The following is a 26,830-nucleotide window of genomic DNA, read 5'->3' as shown; positions in this document are numbered from 1 at the left end:
ATAAAAAGCCATCAATCTATGTACGGCCAACAAAGCGGGGCGGGCACTAGCGTCATTTCTTAAGGCGAAGAAGAGACAGCACTCTATCGTAGCAATAACAGACACAACCAAAAAGACTCACAGAGCAAAAAAGGAGATTCTGGAAGTATTCAAAAACTTCTATGGTAACCTATACAAGGCGGACAAAGACCTATCGATGTACGGGGGGCAAGCCTACTGAGCAAACTAAGCCTACCCACGCTGATGGAGAACCAGAGATCATCCCTAGAACAAGCCATAACGGGGGCGGAAGTAGAGAAGGCGATAGAGACACTCAAAGTGAACAAGGCGCCAGGCCCTGATGGCTACACGGCAGCCTTCTACAAGCTCTTCCTACAACTATTAAAACCTACCATGGTAGAAGTGTTCACGCACTGCGCGCACATAGGCCGTATGACAGAGGCAATGGCAGAGGCCAATATCATAGTAATACCCAAAGAAGGGAAAGATCCACAGTACCCCCAAAACTACAGGCCGATCTCATTAATCAACGTGGACTTCAAAATCGACGCCAAAATACTAGCAACCAGACTCAATAACCACCTCCCCCACCTAATTGACAACTCGCAGGTAGGGTACATTAAGAACAGTCTGGCCCAAGACAACACTAGGCTTTTTTGCCATCTTATTAACCACACATCCAACAGTACTGACTCCGCAGTCATGATCGCACTCGATGCAGAAAAGGCCTTCGACAGAGTTTCCTGGCCATACTTAGACCTATGTGTGCAGAAGTTCGGGCTGGGGAAGAATTACAGGAGTATGGTGATGGCCCTTTACAAGGAGCCCAAAGCACGGGTCGTAGTAAAAGGAGGTACATCTGAACAACTAACACTAGAGAGAGGTACGAGACAGGGATGTCCGCTCTCCCCAGCCCTGTTCCTACTAGAACTAGAGCCGCTCCTAAATATGATTAGGTACAACACCGAGATGTCTGGCATCTGCATAGGTGGGAACACAGTGAAGCTGGCAGCATATGCTGATGATATTCTGATCATAACCAATAACCCTACACGATCAATAGCGGCACTAATGAACACCATTGGGATGTATGCAGGTATCTCGGGATACAAACTGAACAGGGATAAATCTGAGTGCAAACCCATGAATGTCCACATTACAAGCGCAGTCCTGGGCGAATCAGGTCTAGCATGGCACCTCAAATACTTTGGTCTCCACTTCGGACAGGACCTCAGGGCGACGCTTGATCACAATGAGGAAGCCACCCTAAAAAAGGTAAAAGAGAAACTGAACTCATGGTCACCAAAATACATCAGCTGGTGGGGGAGAGTAGAAACAGTCAAGATGATGGTCACACCCTCCGCTTTCTTGGAAACCAATAGGTTGCTCCGCACTTCTCAAACTGGTTTCCGCCCTGGTCAGGGTACTGAGACCGCTTTATTCGAGGAGGCAAGGTGCATCTTGGATTCGGAAGGATTGGCCGCGCTGATCCTCCTGGATCTAAGTACAGCATTTGATACTGTGGACCATAAGATCTTAGTCCAGCGCCTCTTCAATCTAGGGGTAACGGGCACAGCACTGCTGTGGCTTACATCCTTTCTGAAGAATAGAACCTTCCAGGTCTGGGAAGGAAGCGCGCGTTCCAAGCCATTTCCCCTCCAGTGTGGGGTTCCTCAGGGCTCATCAATGAGTCTACTTTGTTTAATGTTTATATGGCCCCCCTGGAGGATGTGGTCGCTCCCTTTGGGATTAAAGTCGTCACGTATGCAGACGACACCCAGTTGGTCGTCTCGCTTTCCCTGGAGAAGGGTAACTCAGAAAACCTGCATTTACGCATGGATGTGTGACTCCCGACTTAAATTGAACGGCACAAAGACAGAACTCATACTTCTGAGCCAGCAAATGACATCTCTTCCTACCTCCATCTGGCCCTTGTGCCTGGGGGATCTCCCTGCACCGAAGAAGGAACTTAAAAGCTTAGGGGTGTGGCTTGAGCAGGACCTCTCCCTTAAGACACAGGCCAAAAAGATTGCTGGCACCTGTGTGGGCTTACTCCGTTCAGCCCGTAAGATCCTCCCCCTACGTCCGGCACAATCCAGAAAGTTGCTTATTTATGGTCTAATCCTATCTAGATTAGACTATAGCAATGCCCTTTTTTTGGCCGCTCCAGAATCAACTATCAACATCCTTCAGCGCGTCCAGAACTCAGCGGCCAGGCTGCTGACAGGCACCCCCCCGGAGATCATCGGCCAAACCGGCACTTAAGGCCCTCCACTGGTTGCCAGTCCGGGAAAGGATTACATTTAAGTCCTTGTGCATCACCCATAAATCCCTTCAGGGCAAAGGGCTCCCTATCCTTGGAAACATGCTCTATTCCTATAAAGCCACCAGGATTCTGCGCTCTGCTCATGGTAACTTGGCCACAGTCCAAAGAGTTAGGAAGGCCCGAACTGGAGAGCGTCGTTTTTTGGTCAATGCCGCGACCCTGTGGAACTCCCTTCTGGTTAATCTTCGATCCAAACCGAGCTACCTGAAATTTCATAAACTCCTGAAAACCCGCCTGTTCCCACAGGATCCATAATAAAATCCTATGCCCCCCCCCCCAGTTCCCCTTGGCTGTCCTCTGTACTCCAGCGCTGGGACGCTCTCGGGCAGCCATGCGCTTTATAAATCCTTTTTCATTTCATTCATTCACCCTTGATTAACTACATGATAGGGATGCTACCACTTACACTGACGGGCGAGTTCCACAAACAGCTGGACAATATGATCAACACATTTTTATGGAAAGAAAAAAGACCCAGGATAAGCCTGCAGGAGCTAATGCTGAACAAATGCCTAGTAGGGCTAAACATTACAAATTTCTGAGTATTCCAAACAGCATGCTTAGCAAAACAGGGAGCCCACTGGCTCGTCCCTAACCAGGAGTACACACCAGTGTGGCTAGCACTGGAGAGGGCGACCATAGGCGGACTAGACCCCATAGCCATGCTCACAGCAAACAAGCACCCAGAGATCAGAAACACAATCCTCAGGAACACAAAAGCCGCCCTCCTAAATGTAGACAAAAAGATGGAACAGACAATCAGGAATACTAGCTGGGAATCCATCTGGTTTAACTCTAAGGTCCAATACAAGGGGAAAATTCTAGACAAAAACACCTGGTACGGGAAAGGAATCTCCACCCCCACACAACTCGAAAAAAATAGGACACCACTAACATTCGAAGCCCTAAAACAAGCCCATAATCTACCAACGGTCGAGTTCTATGAATTTCTCAAAATTAGAGCGGCCATCACAAAAGCAAACTTAGACAAAAAGACCCCATCCATCATACAATACTGTAATGATGAGAAGTCCACAAGTGAAGTAGTATTTAAGTGATGCTTTAATCCAAGATGTACAGAGAGACCCCACCAGGAGCATCCAACATGGTGCTCAGCCCAGCCAACTGCAATCTGTCAGGCAGATCGCCAACATTCTGAAAGATGCATCACATGAACATTCTAATAGAGGTAGAGAGGGATAGCAAAGAGAATACCAAGATACTACAAATACATGCACAACCTGAACAAGATAGGCCATCAGACTTCCCACATATATAAACTCCTGAGCCCGACGACATCGAACCTCAACACCAAGGCAGTAGGGTTCTGGGAAACGCTGCTCACGAGACAACTGAGCGAGAGGGAAAAATGCCGCCTGTGGCTTTCAGCCTCCCAGAACAAAGTCTCCCCCCAGGTGGCACAAACAAAATACTGGCTACTACACAGGGCCTACTGGACACCGGCCCGCCTAGCGGAGGTTGGAGTCAGAGAAAACGACACCTGATGGAACTGCCAAAAAGAGAGAGGAGACCTCGCCCACCTGATTTTTTACTGCACGAAAGTAACGAGTTTTTGGAATAAGGTCAGGGACTTCATCACTAAGATAGCAGGGCGGGAAATACAACCAGGCTTTGCGGGGCTAGACACTGCATTCATGGCCACAGATTTAGACTCCAAGGGGGACAGGGACCTGATAGACCTTCTCCTCATTACTGCAGTCAAAACAATACTAGCGAACTGGAAAGATACAGGGAAGGCGACCTTCAAAGGTTGGGTCAACTGGATCACCTTCCTCAGAGGGGCGGACAACATAACGGCACAACATGCATCCAACCACACAGCAAGGGGAAAATGTGGGCCTATCTGGATAGACAATTGGGTACAAACAAACCCCCATAGAAGCTGTCATACTCTGGCCACCGAAGCCAATAATGGGCACTGGATCCTCACCGCAGAGAAACATCAAACATCTTAATGCTCTGTCTCCCCTCCTCCACCACTCTTTTCCTCACTCCTCTCTTTCCTCTTAATGAGGGCACAACAATGTACCGAGGACAATTTACGTCAGCCAGCAATTCGAGCGTTGGTGACTTACTTCAAGTCGTACGAGCCACTATGCCTAATGTAACCCCAAAGGCGTCTGTATTCACCCTCACGCACCACTACTACTGTACTGTATATATATATATATATATATATATATATAATCCTCAATAAAATACTTTGAAATAAAAAAAAATGACCTATACGTGAGATAACAAAGTGACCCTCCGGTGAGACCCAAGAGTTAGCCTTTGAGATCCAAGGGTGATTATACCTGAGTCGCCAAAAGAAGCTGCTGTGACATGTCCAGGAGCCACCTAAATTACCCAACTGTATTTACAGCCAGCCATGTAAGGAATATCGCAAACAGATTTTTGTGACGGACCCTCGCAAAGTTTGCTTACTGTGCCTGGCGGCGGAGCACAGTTCTAAGGCTGCATCGACTGCGCTCAGTTGAATCTGAAGGTCATGCAGTTTGCTTACTGTGCCTGGCGGCGGAGCACAGTTCTAGGGCTGCATCGACTGCGCTCAGTTGAATCTGAAGGTCATGCAGTTTGCTTACTGTGCCTGGCGGCGGAGCACAGTTCTAGGGCTGCATCAACTGCGCTCAGTTGAATCTGAAGGTCATGCAGTTTGCTTACTGTGCCTGGCGGCGGAGCACCGTTCTAGGGCCTGCATCGACTGCGCTCAGTTGAATCTGAAGGTCATGCAGTTTGCTTACTGTGCCTGGCGGCGGAGCACAGTTCTAGGGCTGCATCGACTGCGCTCAGTTGAATCTGAAGGTCATGCAGTTTGCTTACTGTGCCTGGTGGCGGAGCACAGTTCTAGGGCTGCATCGACTGCGCTCAGTTAAATCTGAAGGTCATGCAGGACTTTGAGGTGAAGTTCCATGTCACCAAATATTGGAACCCTTCACACCATGACATGTCGGAGGGTTGTGACACCCCCTACCGGTGCGCAAGAGTCCTGCATTAAAGTTTCCAGATCCAGTCTCACACTTGGGGAACATTCCTTCGGTGAGTAAACTGTGGGTAGAAGTATCCATCAGAAACAGGCCACGCTGATAACAGGAGAAATGACACCTGGTAACAGTGACAAAACAGACCGAGAAGAGAGGAGGCCGGAGACAAATAGGGGACTGACAGAGGCACAGAACACACGTATGTAACATGGGAAAGGAGATTAAAGTCACCTGGGACAGAGAGAGACTGGGCTAAGTGACAAAGAAGAGACTGTGCAACTAAGGGACACATAATCCAAAAGAACAGCTCCACCAGGAGACCTACAATAGACGCAGAGAGACAGAAGGGGTCAGAGAGAGGGAGATCATACCGTGGAGCAGAAGAGAACACAATGCGACATGGGACACACATGGAAAAAGAGACAAAGAAGAGACTGTGAAACTAAGGGACACATAATCCAAAAGAACAGCTACACCAGGAGACCTACAATAGATGCAGAGAGACAGGCCCTTCACAAGAGGGTGAGTGTGGGATCATAGTGTGGTCTGTGGGGCATGAGTGAGGCAGGGGCCCTTCACGAGCGGGTGAGTGTGTGATCATAGTGTTGTCTGTGGGACATGAGTGAGGCAGGGGCCCTTCACAAGAGGGTGAGTGTGGGATCATAGTGTGGTCTGTGGGGCATGAGTGAGGCAGGGGCCCTTCACGAGAGAGTGAGTGTGAGATCATAGTGTGGTCTGTGGGGCATGAGTGAGGCGGTGCCCTTCGGGAGAGGGTGAGTGTGTGATCATAGTGTGGTCTGTAGGGCATGAATGAGACGGGGCCCTTCACGAGAGGGTGAGTGTGTGATCATAGTGTGGTCTGTGGGGCATGAGTGAGGCGGGGGCCCTTCACGAGAGGGTGAGTGTGTGATCATAGTGTGGTCTGTGGGGCATGAGTGAGGCAGGGGCCCTTCACGAGAGGGTGAGTGTGTGATCATAGTGTGGTCTGTGGGGCATGAGTGAGGCGGGGGCCCTTCACGAGAGGGTGAGTGTGTGATCATACTGTGGTCTGTGGGGCATGAGTGAGGCGGGGCACTTCACGAGAGGTTGAGTGTGTGATCATAGTGTTGTCTGTGGGGCATGAGTGAGGGCGGGGCCCTCCACGAGAGGGTGAGTGTGTGATCATAGTGTGGTCTGTGGGGCATGAGTGAGGCGGGGGTCCTTCACGAGAGGGTGAGTGTGTGATCATAGTGTGGTCTGTAGGGCATGAGTGAGGCGGGGGCCCTCCACGAGAGGGTGAGTGTGTGATCATAGTGTGGTCTGTGGAGCATGAGTGAGGCGGGGGCCCTTCACGAGAGGGTTAGTGTGTGATCATAGTGTGGTCTGTGGGGCATGAGTGAGGCAGGCCCTTCACGAGAGGGTGAGTGGGCGAGCACCTCGAGTTCATGACTGTTGCACATTGCGGTGACTCTGACTAGACATTTGTGAGGGCACGTGAATGAGCAAGGACCAGATTTACTTTTCCATGAAGTGGCACCTCAGTCTTACGGTACCTGTTCCCTCCCGCAATTGGTCAGCGGTTCCATCACGGAGTATAGTCGGATCATGACTGCTCCCACAGCAGGAGAAAGCGAGACACAGGACATGTATGACACCTCAAAACCTCAAAGAGCTTCATTTTCTAAAGCCTCTCACTTTTTTCACTATGTTTATTTTTTTCATTTTGTACGTTTTATTACAGTGAGGTATATGCCTTTTCGGTGTAATGTAATTTGTAAAGATCGTGACTCCAGGGCCTAGCGGATGAGTTTCCTTGAACTTTGAGGTGTCATCACACCCCACGAGAAGTTCGGCAACCCCCCACAGTCCCGCACAAGAATCCCTGCTACCACCGATTCCCCCCACCTCATCCCCACAAGATTATTGGCTTTCTTCTCCTACCCATCGCCCCAAGAATTCTGATAGCCTCTTCCCTCCTCGCTTGCTTGAATCCAGTGGCAAAGTTAGCAAGGGACTCACGTCTGAGCATACCCTGCCACACTTAGAGCGAACAAAGCGATGGAGCGTTTGAGCAAATCAAACACTCACCCCAGTCAACTGATCTGGGTTTAATCCATAACCATTCTTTAGCTCACTCTGCCACCCCAGTTCAGACATGGCCATATGCAAATCAGTCTGACCCTGTGTCTCATGGGAACAGTCCAGCCCGAACTGCTAAGCCATATCTTCCCTGGACCGGAAACAAGCTACCGAGGACCGGTTTCTGGCATTTTCAGCCTTCATCAGCCCGGCTTCCTTGAATCAAGTGGCAAAGTGAGCAAGGGACTCACGTCTGAGCATACCCTGCCACACTTAGGGCGAGCAAAGCGATACAAAAGAGGATGATGGACGGAGCGTTTGAGCAAATCAAACACTCACCCCCAGTCGACTGATCTGGGTTTAATCCATCACCATTATTTAGCTCACTCTGCCACCCCAGTTCAGACATGGCCATATGCAAATCAGTCTGACCCTGTGCCTCATGGGAACAGTCCAGCCCGAACTGCTAAACCATATCTTCCCTGGACCGGAAACAAGCTACCGAGGACCGGTTTCTGGCATTTTCAGCCTTCATCAGCCCGGCTTGCTTGAATTCAGTGGCAAAGTGAGCAAGGGACTCACGTCTGAGCATACCCTGCCACACTTAGGGCGAACAAAGCGATACAAAAGGGGATGATGGACTGAGCGTTTGAGCAAATCAAACACTCACCCCCAGTCAACTGATCTGGTTTTAATCCATCACCATTCTTTAGCTCACTCTGCCACCCCAGTTCAGACATTGCCATATGCAAATCAGTCTGACCCTGTGACTCATGGGAACAGTCCAGCCCGAACTGCTAAGCCATATCTTCCCTGGACCGGAAACAAGCTACCGAGGACCGGTTTCTGGCATTTTCCCAAGATGCCATGCGGTTTATCTGTAACAAACTTAAATCCGGATCTCCGGGCAAATCCTCTCAAACCCGATCAATTTAAGATTTTCCTACCGCAGTTGTCGCCTGTGTTTTGTGATCTCATAAATCTGTACATATCCTCTGCTGTGGCCCCCGTTGCCTGGAAACACGCTAAAGTAATCCCTCTTCTTACGACCCTACATTGGACGAGTCCAAGCAAGCAAACTTCTGTCCTATCTCCCTCCTTCCTTTGACTGCCAAGATTACCAAACCCCACATTAATTCCATCCTCTCCAGCTACATTGACACTAAAAACTTGCTGGACCCCTCTCCGAACAATTTCCATCCATGCCACAGTACGGAATCTGCTCTTTTGGCGGTCACAGAGCATCTTCAACTTTTACTGGATTCTGGAAGAACCTCTGCCCTGATCCTATTGGACTTAAGTGCTGCATTTAACACTGTGTCCCACCAGATTCTTTTGCAGTGCCTAGAAGACATTGGCATCTGTGGCTTGGCCCGGGGGTGGCTCGCTTTGTTTCTTTCGGAAAGCTCCTTTCAAGTGATTGCCCACCCTTTCTGCTCCTAGACACACAACGTACGCCAAGGGGTCCCGCAGGATCCCCCCTGTGCCCGACCCTTTTTAACATCTACATTCAGCCTCTGACAGCCGTGGCAAAGGATAGGGGACTGACTGTGGTCTCATAAGCGGATGACATGCAGTTAGTGATCGCCCTATCCAATAACCCTGCACTGGATGCCTCTAAGTTCAAAGAGGACTTAACAGCGGTCGCGAACTGGATGACATCGAATTTCCTCCAGCTAAACGCCACCAAATCAGAAATTCTCCTGGTGGGTAAAAACTCATCTGTGGAGTGAGCAATGGTTGCTTTCCACTCATGGCTCCTCACCTACACCCTAGCAGACGGTAAAAAATCTGGGCGTCTGGATGGAATCTGCACTCTGCTTCCAATCCCCAAATCAAGGCTGTGGCTGGAGTCTGTTTCAATCTCTTCCGTGGTCTCAAACCCTTGTTGGGCTTCTTTGAGGCTAATACTCGGCAGGTTATCATCCAGGCCACCATTCTATCTAGGTTAGATTACGCTAGTGCTCTGTACTTAGGGGTTAACAGAGCAGAGATACAGTGCCTCCAAACAATACAGAATGAGACCGTCTGACTACTGTTTGGGCTCAGCAGGACCTGTTACACCTCGGAGTTCATTAATAGACTCATTTGGCTTCTGGTGGAGAAGTGTGTTCTTTTTAAAAGACTGTGCATTGCCCGCCACATCCTTAATTCTCCCCTGAAATCCCTGCAAACCTTCTCATACCTTTTACGCCCACTCGTCTCCGGCACTCTTTTGGCCAGCATCTGGCAGCCATCCCGTGGGTTAAAAGAGACAGAGTGGGAGGGCGCTCTCTTTGAGCTTTAGCTCCTAAACTCTGAAACTCCCTTCCGGTGAACATCCAAAGCATTCATAATCATGCTGCCTTCTGCAAGGCCATAAAAACTCATATGTTCCCTGAATAATCAGTTGTGGCATTCTGCAGCCCTGTCACCTATCTTCTGTCTGTGCTTAGCGCTGGGATGCCCCTTGGCTGGGGTTCATGCGCTCTATAAGTATTATAACATAACATAACATAACAAATTAGTTAGTCGAGGTTTGATTGAGCCTATTGAATACGCAGAGTGAGTTGCACCTATTGTTATCGGGTCAAATCAGAACAATACATTTATTAGGTTATGCATTGACTAACGAGAACTGAACAACAACATATGGGTGGACAGGTATCCTCTACCGAATAGAAATGAGATGTTGAGCCTACTTGGTAAAGCTGAGTTCTTCTTTGTAATTGATCTATCCTCAGCCTACGATCAAGTGGAGCTTCACCCAAGGACCAGAGCACTCACATCATTCATTACACCTTTTGGTGAATTCAGATTAGAATGCCATTTGGTTTACCCTCCACTGCAGCGGTTTTTCAGAAAGCTATATAGAACATTTTGTAAGGAGTAGATAATGTGTTGTTCTTCCAAGATGACCTTTTAGTTTTTGGGAAAACAGAAGAAGAGCACAATAAAAATGTTAGCAATGTTTTAAACAAACTCTAGAATGCAGGGCTTACATTGAAAAGAGAAAAGTGTCAGATTGGTGTCAGATCCGTAATGTATTGATGACATGTCATATCGAAAGAAGGAAATAAACCTAAAGTTGACCTTGTTGAGGCAATTACAACTGCTCCTGTACCATGTACCGAGGAAGAAGTAAAGTCCTTCCTTGGATTATCAGAATATTATCCAAAATATGTAAACAACTTTGCAAACATCATGTATACTTTGCAAAACGTACTTAAGAAGGGTGAAAAATTCATTTGGAGTAAGGAATATGAGGATGCACTCAACAAACTTAAGAGTTTAATTGGAAATGCCCAATTTTTAGGACAATTTGACATACGCAAACACACTATACTCACAACAGATGCCAGTACTAAAGGGGTTGGTGCCACCTTAAGTCAAATAGTGGATGGGGAAGAGAGTATAATAGTGTTTGCCTCTAGGGCATTGTCTGACGCAGCATCCAGATATTCAGTGGTGGAGAGAGAAGCCTTGGCTTGTTTTTGGGCTGTACAACATTTCCGAGTATTTGTTTGGGGCATTCCATTCACTTTAAGGAAAAACCATAAACCTTTAGTGAATGCGTTTTCTGTAAAAAACATTGAAAGAACCACACCAAGAATATCCAGATGGTTCTTGGGACTAGAAGGATTTAATTTTAAAATCGTTTGCATTCCTGGCCCTAGGAACCAAGCGGCAGATTTTTTGTCAAGACTTCCTTTACCTAACAATGAATTAGAAAATAGTACGGTGGATGAAATTGTGGTAGTAGCCATCACTGATGGAGTAAACTAGCAAGAATGAGAAGATAGTATGAAAAAAGATCTCTGTCCCCTACTCTCCCGCTGCTTTTCCTCTCTTGCTCTGCATTACTCTTTTTCACTCTCATTTTTATCCCTCCCCTTTACTCTCCTTCTATCTCTTTTCTCCGCTATTTTTGCACTTTTCTGTTTTATTCCACTCTTTCCCACTTTTTTCGCCCATTTTCCCTGCCGCTGCTGCCCCCGCAGCCCCTCCCCCCAGCATGACCAGCGCTACCGGCCAAAGCCAGTTCCCCTGCACGCTACCGCCTCCCAGCTGTCCAGCCCTCCCCGACCCCTACTTAATGGCGGCTGCTGCAGGGACAGGCGAGCAAGACCATTGATTCATTGTCAGTGAAATTGCTATCCCACCCTCACAGCTCCCCTATTAAGTGAGGCCTCCCCTGAGCCCCTGCACTCTTGAGTGTTGTTATTCGTGGTTCTCCTCCACCCACAGGTTATACCTGCTCCTCATCCCTGGTGGTACAGTGGAACTCTGCCTCCTTCTCTCGCTCCGCTTTTAGGCTCGTTTTTCACCCTAATTTTTATCTTTCCCATTTACTCTCCTTCTATCTCTTTCCTCCACTTTTCTTGCACTTTTCTGTTTCAGCCCAAGCCAATTCCCCTCCCCGCTCCCGCCTTCCAGCTGTCCAGCCCTCCCAACCCCTACTTAATGGCGGACGTGTGCCAAAAGTGCTCCAAAGGCAAGCCTGTCCACGACCAGTGCCAGGAACCCTGGACCTCTGCACCAGCAATGCTACGAACCAGCTGCACACTACACACTTAACAGAGGCCGCAACAACAACTGCAAGCTAGCATTACCAGCCAACACGCACAGACCCTTCAGCTGTCACTGCTGATGGCACACCTACAGCACCGCCAGGATCACAGACCCAGCACAATCCGCCCCCAAGAACATACCTGAACCGAAGACCCTTCAGTGCATCGTCCTCAATGTCAGATCACTCCACAAACATGCCACCGAAATCTGGGACCTCCTCACTAGCACCACCCCGGACAAAGCATTCTTCACCGAAACCTGGACCAGCACCACGTCGGGACCGGACATCACCATCACCATTTCCCAAGGATATAAGATGTCTAGAAAAGACCGCCCCACCCTCCCAGGAGGAGGAATCGCCATTGTCCACAAATCCACCCTGCGCCTGAGCACACTCCAAGAGGGACCCACAGACCTAATGGAACACCTTCACTTCAAGATACTGGCCTGCCCTACCACCACCCTCCGGGGAATTCTCATCTGCCGACCCCCTGGACCCTGCGGAACATTTGCCAACTCCATCACGGACATCATCTCCCCGCAGGCCATCGCGTCCACCAACTACACCCTACTGGGAGACCTCAACTTCCACCTCGACAACCAACTAGATCTCAACACCGCATCCCTCCTGGACAACCTCCACAACATTGGACTTCGCCAGACCATGACTGAACCCACGCACTCAGTGGGACACACCCTCGAACCCCTCGTCACAACAGGAAACTCCATCACTTTAGCCACACCACCGAACTCCCATGGACTGACCATCGCGGCATCCACTTCTTTTTCATAACACCCACCACCCACAGACACCATCACCTGTTCCCACTGAGAAACTGGACCAAAATCACCAACGACCAACTCACCTGCTCACTCAGCAACTTCACCCCAAGTACCACGGAAGACGACGACCCCAACACCGCAGCCCGAACTCTGCACAGATGGATCACCAACAGCGTCAACACCATAGCCCACTCAAGAAGAACAACAACACACATGCCAAGAAGGCCAGATGGTTTACCCCCGAACTCTGAGAGTCCAGGTGCACACGCCGCCACCTTGAGAAGACCTGGAGGAACTCTAAATCCACAGACGCCCACAACAACTTCAAAGCCGCCACCAATGCCTAACCACCAGCTCTTCAGAAACACGAGGAAAACTGCAATTGAAGACAGAATCTCCACACACGCACACAACAGCAAAGAACTCTTTAACATCATGAAGGAGTTCGCCCAACCCACCAACGAGTCGACAGACATTCCTCCCTCACAAGACCTCTGCAACAAACTCAGCACATTGTTCCACCACAAAATCAAGAACATCTACGAAAACTTCGACGAAGACAACCAACACACTGACAACTTCGACAAAGACAACTAACGCACTAAATCCCCACCCACAACACCCTGAAGCCAACTATTGATAGCTGGACAGCCTCCACCACCGAAGACATCCTGAAGACAATGAAGTTAATTCACTCCGGGTCCCCTACGGACCCCTGCCCCATCACATGTTCAACAGAGCCGCCGACACCATCGCACCCATGCTTTGCTACACCATCAACCGCTCCCTGGAGAACGCCTCCTTCCCCAATGACTGGAAACACGCCGAGATCAACCCCCTCCTAAAGAGGCACTTGGCGGACCCTACCGACCTCAAAAACCACAGACCCACTTCCTTGCTCCCCTTCCTAGCGAAAGTCAGCGAGAAAGCCATCAACATGATCCATCCCAATTCGGCTCCAGAAAAAACCACAGCACATAAATCGCCCTCCTTGCCGCAACAGACGACATCCACTCCCTACTGGACAAAAGAGAACTAGGAGCCCTCAGCCTCCTCGACCTCTCAGCGGCCGTTGACACATTATCCCACTGCACCCTAATACGTAGACTCCAAGACGCAGAGATCAAGACAAGGCCCTCGACTGGATCTACCGTTCCTCTCCGGCAGAACACAGCAGTCAGACTCCCCCCTTTCCTCTCGGACCCTACAACAATCACCTGCGGAGTCCCACTGGGGTCCTCCCTCAGCCCAATGCTCTTCAAAGTCTACATGGCTTTGCTAGCCCCCATCATCAGAATGGACTCAACATTGTTTCAAACGCAGACGACACCCAACTCCTCTTCTCCCTATCCATTAAGCCAACGCAGCCAAACACAACTTCCAAGAAGGCATGGAAGCTGTCACCAAATGGATGAAAATAAGCTGTCTACAAATCAACACTGACAAAACAGAAGTACTCATCATGGGCCCACACCCTGATGCCTGGAACGAAACCTGGTGCCCACCCCCCCGGAAGCCCACCCACCTCCACGGACCATACATGCATTCTTGGAATCATCCTAGACTCTGAGCTCAAAATGAAGCGACAGATCAACACACTCTATACCAGAATAAGCAAAAACCTCACCTGCAAGCTAAAAAAATATCGAGAACGCCGCCACAAGACTGGTCCTCAGCCTACCAAGACAATGCCACATTTCCCAGCACCTGCACACACTCCACTGGCTCCCCATCAAGGCTAGAATAACTTTCAAGATCCTCACCCATGCACTCAAAGCGCTCCACAACACTGGACCAGCATACCTCAACAGCCGACTTAACTTCCACGCACCCCAATAAACCCTATGATCAGCCCAGCTCTCCTACGCTGTGGTCCCCCGTGCCAGAAAGACCAGATCGGGAGGCCACTCCTTCTCCTTCCTCACAGCCAGAGCCTGGAACACCTTACCGCTCTACCTCAGACAGACTACACCACTCTCCATCTTCACGAGAAACCTCAAAACTTGGCTCTTCAACAGACCCCCTCCTTGATGGACTGGAACCTGCACTTCCCCAGGGCCTTGAGACCCTTACGGGTGAGTAGTTGGGCTTAACAAACACGTGCTTGATTGCTTGATTGATAGACAATGCAAAAGGTTTGCCTACAGCGATAAAAGTAAACATGTTACCAAAATCTCCATTTCTGCAGTTGAAGTGCCATCTGTTCCTTGGAACAAGTGGCTTTGAACATTTTTGGCCCTATAAATGCAAGAGGACTTGACGGAAGATTCATTTTAACATTAGTAGATTACCATTCAGAATGGGTAGTCATTCATTTCATTTCATTTCATTTCATTTCATTTCATAAGGCTTTATTCAGAACAAGGAACTAGTCCATAAAAGCACAACAGATAAAATAACAGGTTTAAGACAAAAACCTAAAGAGTACAGGATATACAGGCAGGTTATAAATAATTTAAAAAGTATACTTTTCCTTGCATTAATGGATTTGAGAAGAAAGGTAGCCGTATAAAAACAAACAACAGGGTGGTGTAAATTAAAAAGCAATCTCATGGAGTCATTTACAGTCCTTACACCAAACTTTTCAAACACAGGTTTAAGATAAGCAATCCGCAAGTATTTATACAATTGACAAAACAGAAGAAAGTGCATAGTGCTTTGAGGAGAAATGTTATCACATGGACAAGGACCAACAGGATGTGAATACTGGGATGGGAAGACCACTAGATTGTGGGCTATCCCGGTTCTCAATCTGGTCAGCACAAACCGATGGGCCTTCCGGGTCACTTGTGATGAATACGGTTGGTAGCCCACGAAGTCATTTAGATCTTAGTAGAGTACACAAGATGAAAGTTTGACACTGTTTTGATACCACCTATTAGAATGACGGTTTAGGAAGGAATTCTTCATTTCAGGTTTAGATAACACGGAAGCCCTGTAGCGATCAACAAAAAAGTCGATGCCAAAGATCTAACGGAACTATCCAGATTATACTTTATCCATGGGATCCTTTGGTGGTTATCCAGAGAGAGACAATCAGATATAATTGCTCTACAAAGTGAGGTCTCTTCTTTCATCCAAACCGAGCGCCATGACATAAGTGGTCTGAGGAGGATCAAATCTGTAAGATGGTAAATACCAAGTTCTTTGTGCACTAATTTGTTGGAAACTGAGCTAGGCAGACACAGAAGTCTCTTTAAAAAGACATTCTCCTCTACTTGGAGGGGCTTGACCGGGGCATAGCCCCAGATACCTGCTCCATACAAGGCGGTGGAGAGGCAACGAGACTGAAATATCTTGAGCATGTCATTAACACGCCTATCCCCTAGTTTCGTGGCCAACGTAAATATCCCATGTGCACTCCTCGCCATCTTGGCCCTAACATTATTGTGCTCGTTAATCCAATTGTTATTATTAGAAAAAGTGACCCCCAAATAAGAGAAATTATCATTAAGTTGGACCTTTGGTCCATCAATGAAATATGAAAAGGGCTTCTTTCTATTCCTCCGCCCACATTCCATAACATAGGTTTTGGACTTATTGATCACAAGCTTTCTTCCTTTAATGAATTGAGAAAAGCCATCCATCAGCCATTGGAGGCCTAAGGGGGTGCGTGAAATTAAGACCACGTCGTCCGCGTAAAGTAATACGGGGACGCATTCTTGATTAATTTTGGGGGCATCCACTGCCATGGATTTCAGGGTGGAGTCTAACTCGTTAATAAAAAGAGTAAAAAGCAGTGGAGCCAACACACATCCCTGTCTAATTCCACGCCCTATCTTAAACTTGGTGGTACATTCACCATTGGTACCGTAACGTACACTAGCACGTAATTTAGCATAGAGGCGTCCTAAGAAAAATACGATACCCTTGGGTGCCCCCATTTCGATTAGCTTGGTTAGCTTGGCCCAAAGGATGGCGTGATCCACCAGGTCGAAGGCACTACTCAAATCCGCAAAGCAGAGATAAATAGTGCCAGGTTTGGCCAGGGTGTATTTAACGATCAGCAGGTCTAGGTTTATACACTGCTCGATCGTACCACGTCCCTTTCTGAACCCGAATTGGCTGTCAGCTAATATACCGTTTGCCTCCACCCATTCTTCCAACCTCACCAAAAGCACTCTGCTCATTACTTTTACAGAAGAATCCAACAAGGAAATCGGGCGATAGTTCTTAACATCCCCTCGGTTACCTTTGTTCAATATTGGAATAATGATGGATTCTTCCCAAGTAGGGGGCACCTCATTACAGACTGCTGAGTTAAATAAATTTGTTAATAATGGACCCCAAACTTCAGGGACCAATTTATGAATATCAACTGGTACCCCGTCCGGGCCCTGCGCTTTCCCTCCTTTGCTAGCCCGTATACTATCTAAGACCTCTGAGACAGAGATGTTTAGCGGCGTATGAGGCCCTCCTTCATCTTTATCCTCGGTTACACTATCTGAGTCAAAGATTTTTGAAAAATGAGAGATCCACTCTTCCTTATTAACGTTGGAGGTTAACTCTGGGATCTTTTCATCTTTAAGACATGGGGAATTAACTATTTTCCAGAACAGGGTGCAGTTGTTCAATTCGGCAGCCTGAGCCAAGTTATCCCAGGCATCCTGCTGGAGTTCCAATTTCCTGCGTTTTAAGGTGTCCTTATAACTTGCTCTAAGATTAAAAACCAAGCTCTTGTCTCTAGGTTTGGCTGCTAATGCCATTTTTAACTCCTTGAGTGCTAAAGTACAGGCTTGGTTAAACCACCCCCGCAAACGATCTTCCTTATGCTTAAGTGAAAAAGTAAGCTTAGAATCAATAACAGAATTAATACAAGTAAAAAGCCTTATACAGTCAGCAGTGGCATCAATGTCTTCTAAAATCACTATTATTTCTAACAGGCAACTATTAATAATGGAATCAGACGTGATTTCAGCCTTATCCCCTTTCCATCTGAGTCTTGTGCCGTTGGGTCGGTGGGGTTCAATGTTGTTAATACACCCCGTGGTGGGAATACCTTTATTTCCCCATAACAAGGCCTCTACCGTCAGACAATTATGGTCACTGAGCTGGATGTCTACGACTTTGGGTGCCATGATCCAAGGCTCAAGGCTCGAGGAAATACAGATAAAATCAATCACAGAATTAGCTCCCCCGCCTGTGAAGGTGGGGTTAATCTCCTCACGATCATTTTTCTCATTAGCCATGATATTCATGTCGTATGAGTCGAGGAGGTTAGTTAAAGCTTCTCCATAGTGATTGTGTTGAAAGTGGGGGACTCCATCACCATGACAATTAACCACCCTACATATATTTAAATTAGAAAGGGGCAATTAGTAACATTAAAATCCCCTGCCATGAACAGATCAAAGACAACATTAGAATCCTTAATAATGTCATCCAGGGCACACGATAAAGCTTTAACCACCTGGTCCCTAGTGTTGTCAAAAATATTATTATAAAAATGTATTAAAAGAATGTTCCTACCGTCCGTCTTATACAGCCATAAGATCTGCGAATGCACCCCAACTTTTACATATGTTTTGACCATCAGAGGGGTTTTTACAGAGATCAGAACCAAAAGACCCCCTTTAGCCCTACCGGACGATGATCGCGTAGCAGGTAGCTGGTAAGAAACAAATCCATGATAGCCTTTAAAATCCCTACACCATGTTTCCTGGAGACATATAATATCAAAGAGGGCTAGGAATTCTGGCCAACCCAAACAATCAGATTTAGACATGATACCTGCAATATTCCAACTTGCAATATGACAGCTAGAAAGACCAGCTCACGAAAGAGAGCAAGTGCTGCCCTGTTGGGTAGATGCACGCTGTGGGTCAGTGTCAGAGTTGGTAACCTCAGGTAATCTCTCCATACATCCCCCAGATTCAGCCTCCATGCCCACAGGCGTACAATCTACTTGAGTCCGGACTTTATTAACTGTGTGCCCCGGCATAAAAAGGCTCTGTCCTGCGCCTGGCAAAACCAGGTCCTCCCTTGATTCGGGGGGAACCAGACCATGCTCCAGTCAATCGTTAAGATCTAACCCACTTAAACATTGAAAACGGTTGGAAGTGTTCACCTGGAAACCACTTTGAACGCTGGGCCAACCTTGGCCCCCCGTCTCCCCCACCCGGGGTGGCTGTAGTTTTGTCCTGTATATTGTCTATAGAAATAGCCCAAAGGGCGAAGCGAGATGCCCTGCTCATTACATGGGCGGGAGGTAGCTCTTATCAGAGCAGTTGTGGCAAGGTGTGGATTGCTAAAATTAATGATAACACAATCCCCTGGGATGTTCTTTGGGGAAGTACCAATCCAGTTGGTTCTGGTAGTAACCAAAATCTCATCCGCCAGAGCAACTGGAAAGCCACATTCTCGGTTGAGCCATGCCGCGGTTTTATGTTTTAGTGATTCATGCGATTCGTTCACGCGGTGGGGCCCATCCTCCCTAACTGGAGGGACATTGGCCAGGACTGCCACATCTGGTGCGCAGTCCGGTGGAAGATTCCATCCTCCCTAACTGGAGGGACATTGGCCAGGACTGCCACATCTGGTGCGCAGTCCGGTGGAAGATTCCATCCTCCCTAACTGGAGGGACATTGGCCAGGACTGCCACATCTGGTGCGCAGTCCTGTGGAAGATTCCATCCTCCCTAACTGGAGGGACATTGGCCAGGACTGCCACATCTGGTGCGCAGTCCGGTGGAAGATTCCATCCTCCCTAACTGGAGGGACATTGGCCTGGACTGCCACATATGGTGCGCAGTCCGGTGGAAGATTCGGTTGTGAATAGCCATTGTTTTTAGACTTCCCCCTATCAATGTTATTCGTCAGGTTCCCTGTGGTCGAGGTAGAAGGGAGACTCAGGGGGCCAGGATTTGAACACTCTGCTATTTCTTTATTGTAACCCCCATTGGATGGCATTATAGACTTGTTAATATCACCCTGGGCCACAACAACTGCGGATGGACTATTGCTTGGCTGTGTGGGTAAGCTAGTACTGCCCCAGGCCACAGCAACTGGGGGAGAACTTATGCTTGGCTGCGTGGGCTTGCTGATACCACCGAGCCACAGCAACTGGGGGAGAACTTATGTTTGGCTGCGTGGGCTTGCTGATACCACCCGAGCCACAGCAGCTGGGGGAGAACTTATGCTTGGCTGCGTGGGCTTGCTGATACCACCCGAGCCACAGCAGCTGGGGGAGAACCTATGCTTGGCTGCGTGGGCTTGCTGATACCACCCCGAGCCACAGCAGCTGGGGGAGAACCTATGCTTGGCTGAGTGGGCCTGCTGATACCACCCGAGCCACAGCAGCTGGGGGAGAACCTATGCTTGGCTGCGTGGGCTTGCTGATACCACCCGAGCCACAGCAACTGGGGGAGAACTTATGCTTGGCTGCGTGGGCTTGCTGATACCACCCGAGCCACAGCAGCTGGGGCAGAACCTATGCTTGGCTGCGTGGGCTTGCTGATACCACCCCGAGCCACAGCAGCTGGGGGAGAACTTATGCTTGGCTGCGTGGGCTTGCTGATACCACCCCGAGCCACAGCAACTGGGGCAGAACCTATGCTTGGCTGCGTGGGCTTGCTGATACCACCCGAGCCACAGCAACTGGGGCAGAACCTATGCTTGGCTGCGTGGGCTTGCTGATACCACCCGAGCCACAGCAGCTGGGGGAGAACCTATGCTTGGCTGCGTGGGCTTGCTGATACCACCCGAGCCACAGCAGCTGGGGGAGAACTTATGCTTGGCTGTGTGGGCTTGCTGATACCACCCCGAGCCACAGCAGCTGGGGGAGAACTTATGCTTGGCTGCGTGGGCTTGCTGATTCCACCCGAGCCACAGCAGCTGGGGGAGAACTTATGCTTGGCTGCGTGGGCTTGCTGATACCACCCGAGCCACAGCAGCTGGGGGAGAACTTATGCTTGGCTGCGTGGGCTTGCTGATACCACCCGAGCCACAGCAGCTGGGGGAGAACTTATGCTTGGCTGTGTGGGCTTGCTGATACCACCCGAGCCACAGCAGCTGGGGGAGAACTTATGCTTGGCTGCGTGAGCTTGCTGATACCACCCCGAGCCACAGCAGCTGGGGGAGAACTTATGCTTGGCTGCGTGGGCTCGCTGATACCACCCGAGCCACAGCAGCTGGGGGAGAACCTATGCTTGGCTGCGTGGGCTCGCTGATACCTCCCGAGCCACAGCAGCTGGGGGAGAACTTATGCTTGGCTGCGTGGGCTTGCTGATACCACCCGAGCCACAGCAGCTGGGGGAGAACCTATGCTTGGCTGCGTGGGCTCGCTGATACCACCCCGAGCCACAGCAGCTGGGGGAGAACTTATGCTTGGCTGTGTGGGCTTGCTGATACCACCCGAGCCACAGCAGCTGGGGGAGAACTTATGCTTGGCTGCGTGGGCTTGCTGATACCACCCCGAGCCACAGCAGCTGGGGGAGAACCTATGCTTGGCTGCGTGGGCTTGCTGATACCACCCGAGCCACAGCAGCTGGGGGAGAACTTATGCTTGGCTGCGTGGGCTTGCTGATACCACCCCGAGCCACAGCAGCTGGGGGAGAACTTATGCTTGGCTGCGTGGACTTGCTGATACCACCCGAGCCACATCAGCTGGGGGAGAACTTATGCTTGGCTGCGTGAGCTTGCTGATACCACCCCGAGCCACAGCAGCTGGGGGAGAACTTATGCTTGGTTGCGTGGGCTCGCTGATACCACCCCGAGCCACAGCAGCTGGGGGCGTACTTTTGTTTCGGCTCGAACAGGATTGCACCAAGCCGCCCAAACGTGTCAACTCTCTGGAGACTATGTCAAGTTTGTCCAATAAGGGTAGTACAATGTTATCAAACTTGGCATCAATGATTCCGCTCAGTAGATCTAACTGATCAGGAGCTAATTTCAAATAGGTTGGACTTCGATCATTGTGAAGGTTATTTAAATCATTTATTTCCCCTTTAGGTGCAGGTTCGATGTTCTTTTTGTATTTACAAGCTCCTCCCCGTTTGGACAGAGCAGGTCTACTCATGTATCTCCCCAACCTCAATACTCTATGTGCTTTAGGAGCTGGAGAGCTGGGAGCCTCAGAGTCGCGAAGACTCTCATCTGCGTCTTGGACGTCCTGTAGAGGCTCTCTTTCAGTGGGGCCTGGCACGGTTGAACACTCAGGGGTGCTGATCGCACAACTATCATCAATAGGAGGGATAGGAAGGGGGGTAGACAGGGGAATGGGTATCTCTGATACAATAATATGTGTGTCTACAGAGCTTCCTCGTCCCAGGGATAGTCTACGTTCTTTGTTGATCTTATCTACTACTTTGACAAGGTAGTTGTCAAGTGTAGCTGCACCAGGGCGGGGGTTCCCACCGGCTGTTTTTGACATATTGCTTAGAAGAAAAGACTTTACCCTGATACGGTGGTAGGATACCTTATATAAAATACAATGAATAAAAGTCCGAAAAGCACTGTAAATGAAATGACCAGAACCCCACTTAGTAGGGTATTAGGTAGCAGTCCGATGTGCAACTGCACAATTTACTCAATAAAAGAAAACAGATTTAAAAGATAATACTCAATAGAACCAGGGTCTGGAACAAGAAATAAAACGGGAGAATGTCAATAGTACCGGTTCTAGTCCATAGTTCTGTTGTTCACTAGGGTCAGTTGGTTCTGGGGCAGTGAACCAGGGGTCGAGGCCCAGCCCAGCCTCGTCCAGTCGCGGACTGTCGCAGACTATCCTGCCCTTGTCCCGGACTTCTCCCGGCGACACCCGAGTGTCGCCGGGAGAGTTCACAAATTATGAACCCGTGTAAAATTGTGCTGGGGCACCTCCAGCCGGAACCAAGTAGGTCTTTCCCCCTGACGATCAGAAGCTGCAAGAGACGGACTCTTGCAGTCTTGGAGATGCCGGTGCCCATGAAGCGGTAGTGCCGCAAATAAAGCGTTTTTTCTGAATACAGAAAATCGCACAATTTTACACGGGTTCATAATTTGTGAACTCTAACTTGGACTAGGGCAGGACGCACCTTAGCGTGTGCGGACCACCCAGTTCAACAACACGGTCCTGACGAAAACCAATGAATATATGCAATGGTTGAAACATGTAGACCTTTTTAATCAATAGCACTGTAAATACCACACCTCACATAGCACACTTCGCTATTTTTAATAAAAACACTTCTTTTGACACCGAAGTCTACCTAATTAGGCATAAGTGCCACACAGTTTTTAACAAGGGTTCAGGCACTCAAGAATAAAATCTTGCAGTGAGTAGTTCTGGCCCTTTCTTAATCCACTTTTTTTGATCGTATGCACATATAAAAGAAAATACTAACCAGCTCCACTGTAGTCAGGTGTCGTAGCACACCCTATAGTCACTCGGACTATGGGGTGGGACCCCGATGATGAAGCATGTCACCAACTAGGTTGGTGAGTGAGGGCCTTCTATAAGGATATGCATTATCCTCAAACAGGTTGGGGCAGATTGTGCTGACTATAGCACGTCAGCCTAGGTCCTGAGAATTTTTTTTTTTTCTCTGCCTTCGAGGGGTTACTCCTCTGTTGTTTTTTGCAATTAATTTGGGGGACCAGGAGTTCCCATCTCACATACTTGTAAACCTCCCTCACTCTCTCTTCTGTTTTTTGAAGTATTGTAAAACTGCCAAGACCTGTGGAATCTGGTTCACTCAAATTTTTGGGAAGAAAGTATATATGTTAAGTTTACAAAAATATGATACTTGGACAGACCCACAGAGAGCAGAACCACTTGAGTTGAGTGACCTAGCTAGTAGCAGAGAGCAAACATCCAATGAGACCCCTCACCCACCAACCTAGTCGGTGGCATGCCTCTTCATTGGGTTCCCAAATGCAACACAGCTGTGCTACAACGCCTGGTTACTCCATAGCGGGTTTGATGGAGTGAAGTGAGTGCTCTGAGGGTCGGGTGTTCAGAGAGTGGTGAGATTAAAAATGTCTCTAAGATATGCCCTGGTCAAAACCTTTATTAAAAGGGTATTAGGACATGATTAAAAATAATATTGTTATATATTGAAGAATAGATTGTACTTCTATATCCCTTAAAAACTGGTCAACATGTTTCAGCCTCTTGCATTAGTCGTAAGGCTTTCTTCAGGACCAAAGTGTTGAAAAAAACAGTGAAGTGGTTACAAATGTGGAGGTAACCACGTGTGTGAAATCTCAGCAGACACCTTAAAGTGTGCTGTGACTGTTGTGGGAAAACCGTACTTACGGACCCACTGCTTGGTTTGGTTTCAGTAAAAAGAAAACAGACAACATACAAGACATACAAAACATTTACAAATAAATGCAGTTGGCATCAATTTGACCTTCTGCAGTAGTCTGAGGCTCAGAGGGAGTCAGGTCTGTGGTGATAAATGTTGAACAGCAGTAAATATGCAGCATCATGGGTGGTAGTAATTGCAACATGCATCATGTATGCGTAGGTAGATTACCATGCGTGGTCACAAGTCTGTGCAAATAACCGGCCACCAGTGGCGTGAGGTACCGGGGGCCAAAGAAGGGGCGTGAGCCAGTGTTTAAAGAAATACCAGAAGAATGGAGCCAGGAAATACACCATGAAGAAGATGAATCAAATGATAAAGCGGTCTTACATTAACCAGGAGTAAAGCGGTCTATTGGATGCTGCAAGGGGTGAACAGATGGATAGGACCGGCTCTGGCCTTGCTCATCGCATACAAGCATTGCCACATGCTTCAAGAATGGACCCCTATAGCACAGCGTTTGTAAAATAAAGGAAGCGCTTAACCCCTTCCATGCTGATGACAGCCCCCGGCCGTCATGGCACACAGTGCTCGTGTGCTGATGACGGCTGGGGGCCGTCATGACCACACCCGCAATCGGAATGTGCCCTACAGGAGCGGAATTTCGGCCGCAGGTAAGGGGTTAAAGGAGGCCCTGTGCGAGGTTGTATTCATGCATGATTACGATCTAGGTGAGTCAACTCCGGTGGGACGGTGCTCTGCGGGTCCGTCCAAGTTGTTTTGATTATCACTTTGGGGACAAGGACGGACCATCATTTATCCTTTTTCCTCGCTCTCCGTAGTCTTAGATGATGGTCAGACATGGACCTGCGACAGGATCGTCGAGAACAACAGTGAGGGAGTGTCTAAGAGGGATTTGGAACATGATGTTACCTCCAACAACAGCTCATGTGCTCAATATCAGAAGGAGTTCTTGAGGAGTTTTCGCATGAAACCATTCTGGCATACAGGTTATAAAATGTGATAGTAGCTTGGCTGTATATTTATTGTCTTATGTTTTGTCAGTGTTCCAAGATTGCACTTCCTTCAATCTTTGTTCCAGTTCTTCTTTCACCCAGGAAAGCAGATGTGTTCTACTTTTCTTCTACTCTTTCTTTTCCTATAATTCCTTTTACTCCACTCTTTCCTTTACCTTTCATTTCCTCTCTGTGCTTTGGAACCTCCCTCCCATGTTACTTCTTATGTTCCTTCGAATGCTATGCCAACATTCCTTTGCAAGCTTCTTTGTTCAAGTTCAAGTTCAAGTTTAGCATTTGTATAGCGCACTACTCACCCAGAGGGTCTCAAGGCGCTTGAGGGAGGGGGTACTTTACTTATCGAATATCCAAGTTTTTAGTTGTTTTCTGAAGGAGAGGTGGTTCTGTGTAAGGCGGAGGTGGGTGGGGAGAGAATTCCAGGTTTTGGCCACTAAGTAGGAGAAGGATCTTCCCCCCATGGTGGATCTATGTATGCGTGGAATTGCGGCGAGGGCTTGATTGGACGATCGTAGTTGGCGGGTGGGTGTGTAAAAGGACAGGCGCGTGTTGAGGCATTCGGGTCCTAGGTCGTAGAGGGCTTTGTGTGCATGGGTGAGGAGACGGAACATTATTCTCTTGTTGACGGGGAGCCAGTGGAGGTCTTTCAGGTGACCGGAAATGTGAGCTTGGCGGGGGATGTCTAGTATGAGTTGTTGCGTGCTTATCTAGGTTCCTGATCGATACTGTGACCTTATGCCCCTATTCGGCTATAAATCCATTTATTCCCTATATTGGCATAACCATTCAAAGTGCGATTTTCTGAAAAGTCATCTCTGGCCTCACACGAACAGAGCCACATTCCAGCATGACTCTCTGCTACTTCCTTTGCGACCAATTAGTGCAATGACAGAGCAGCAGTCACTATCTGATATTCCTAGATAACACTCCGAGTTCTTCAACAAGATAAAAACTTAGCAAACCTGGAAATCCCCGCTTGCTATGTTTTGATTAGTAATGGAACTCTAATGAGCAACTGATAACTGTCACTTCCTAGTGACATCTTTAATTGACGTCTTATGTCCAGCAAACTTGCGTCAAACCCGGCACCTGTCAGGTATAAATATTACCAACGTTGCCTTAAGCAGTGTGAGCTGTGAGCTGCAAGCTACTGTTGCTGATGCTGGCTGCCTGCATGACCCTGTGTTGGTAAAACTAGCACTCTGTCGCTGCAGCCTGCTATCCTGTGGTGGTGAAGCTGCTGATTACCATTATCGCCGCTACAGCGCGAACTATGGTGCAGTACGCTTGAGGAGCCGAGCAGCCATCCTCTGCGAAGACATCCAGCAGATTCCAGCTGCCCGCGGACGCTGTCACCCCTCCTTCCTCGACGCGCTGAAGAGAGCCGCTGCCTTTCTCGTGCAGAGAAATCCAGTCCCGGCGCTTCCGGTTTACCCTCGCGGGTGACTGGGATATCGAGAGAGACCCCTGAAGGAGATACCAATCCTCCATCATTCTATTCAGAGGTATGGTGTTGACTAAACCCTTAGACGAGAATTCTTGAAACAAACCTTGGCAAAACCAACTTAACTTAAGCTTCTTACTTACTCCCCTTCTCACGTGTTAGGCTTAGGTCAGGCACACTGGGGTAGGCTTAGTTAGAAGCACCAGTTGAGTATGTTAGCCTAATGTATATATGACTGTATATATGTTTTATTACTTTTAAACCATTGTATGGCTAAGAAACCATATCAATGCTTTTACAGTTCTATTTCACAATACTTATCTTACTGTACGTACTTTTCATAATAACAGTTATTGCAATTGTGGCAATACATTTCTCTTGTACGAGAAGAAAGACTGTTCA

The sequence above is a fragment of the Lissotriton vulgaris genome, unplaced genomic scaffold (genome assembly GCF_964263255.1).
Source record: "Lissotriton vulgaris unplaced genomic scaffold, aLisVul1.2 SCAFFOLD_3323, whole genome shotgun sequence".
Taxonomy (NCBI): Eukaryota; Metazoa; Chordata; class Amphibia; order Caudata; family Salamandridae; genus Lissotriton; species Lissotriton vulgaris.
The sequence above is the reverse complement of the archived record's forward strand: the minus strand, read 5'-3'. Positions refer to the sequence as shown.